Raw genomic sequence first — 1387 nt, 5'->3', positions numbered from 1 at the left:
CTGGGTAACCTGAGCGGACAAGGCTTTCGCGAGCCCCGGGCGATCGACGCGCGGACCTTCCCAATCGTGAGGGGCTTTGAAGAGTGCCGGCGATCGAATGCGCGCCGTCTTAAAGTTGGGGGTTACACGCTGGTCTTTGAAGACAGAGGCACTCTTCTGGGAGAGCTGGGATTTCGAAAACAATTGTCGGTTGCCGCCGCTTTGCGGTAGATGAAGCGCTTTTGATGAGGACGCGCTTACCACCAGATTTATCTCTAGCTGCGAAGTGAAGATTCCTTCCGCTAAGGCGTTTTTCAGGGCTCTCCTCCCGCGTTCCCCCCTGTTGGTATAGCAACGTTATACGAGCACCTCATAGCTCCTTTCGGATGTCTTTTATCATCATCATCATCATGTTTAGTGCGGACGACATTACCTGGTGCCCGGGGGGTAAACAAGACTGATGTCTCCTGACGAGGCCTAATCCCCGCATTACAGATCGGAGCAGAGGCAAAAAGCAATGATGGATGGCAATGATAATAATAATACAGGTCATGCGGCGAAATACAAATAAGCTAGTTAGAATCACATGTGTTAATCAAGAATCGCATCAACAGTAAAGCGGCGAAATAGTAGAAGGAAGGGAACATACTTGTAGTAGTAGGAACACTATTTTTGAGCAGAAATCAACTGCTCAAAATGAAGTTCACCTACCACACCAGGCCGAGCTGGTCCTCGTCGTGAGGAGCCACCAGGTATGCCAGGGGAGGACTGGGGATGAGGGAGGGGGGTATAAAGGAGATTGGACGGCAACAGGGCAGTAGAAGAGGCAGTGTGTAAGATCCGCAAAAAGCTCAGGGCAGTTGGAGCGCGACGGGTCAGAGCGGGAACGGTATAGGTACAGTCTTGCTAGTGTAATGAGTGTGTTTGAATTTTGCGAAGGGTATGAGCCTGGGAAACAGGGAGATGGGAGTGTGGGGCAGGGAGAATGGCGAGCTCCTGCCTGAATTCTAGGTAGGATTGCGATATGGTTTTCCCGATCAGAAGACCCTCGTCACACAACGATGGGCTGGACCAGAGGATCGCTGGAGCCCGGTTAATAGTTTCGCGGGCGAGCTGATTACACAGCTCATTTCCAGCAATCCCTGAATTCCCAGGTATCCATCTCAATGTGACTGCACGAGGCTTCAGATCAAAAAACGCCATATTTAGGTCAGCGTGTATATTTGGGGGTATGGTTCTCTTTTGAAAGGCACGGAGGGCGGCCTGAGAATCAGTGTACACAACGTATTGTTGGGTCCGGGGAAGATGAGTGAATTCCTGGACAGCATGCACAATCGAGAGAATCTCCAAGGTAGTACTGTCTGGCTGGTCTAGGTATGGACCAGGAGCGAAGCCAGGCGGAGGGCTT

This window comes from Amblyomma maculatum, chromosome 1, assembly GCF_055883805.1.
Source record: "Amblyomma maculatum isolate TAMU_Amacu chromosome 1, ASM5588380v1, whole genome shotgun sequence".
Classification (NCBI taxonomy): Eukaryota; Metazoa; Arthropoda; class Arachnida; order Ixodida; family Ixodidae; genus Amblyomma; species Amblyomma maculatum.
This window is presented reverse-complemented; position numbering follows the sequence as displayed.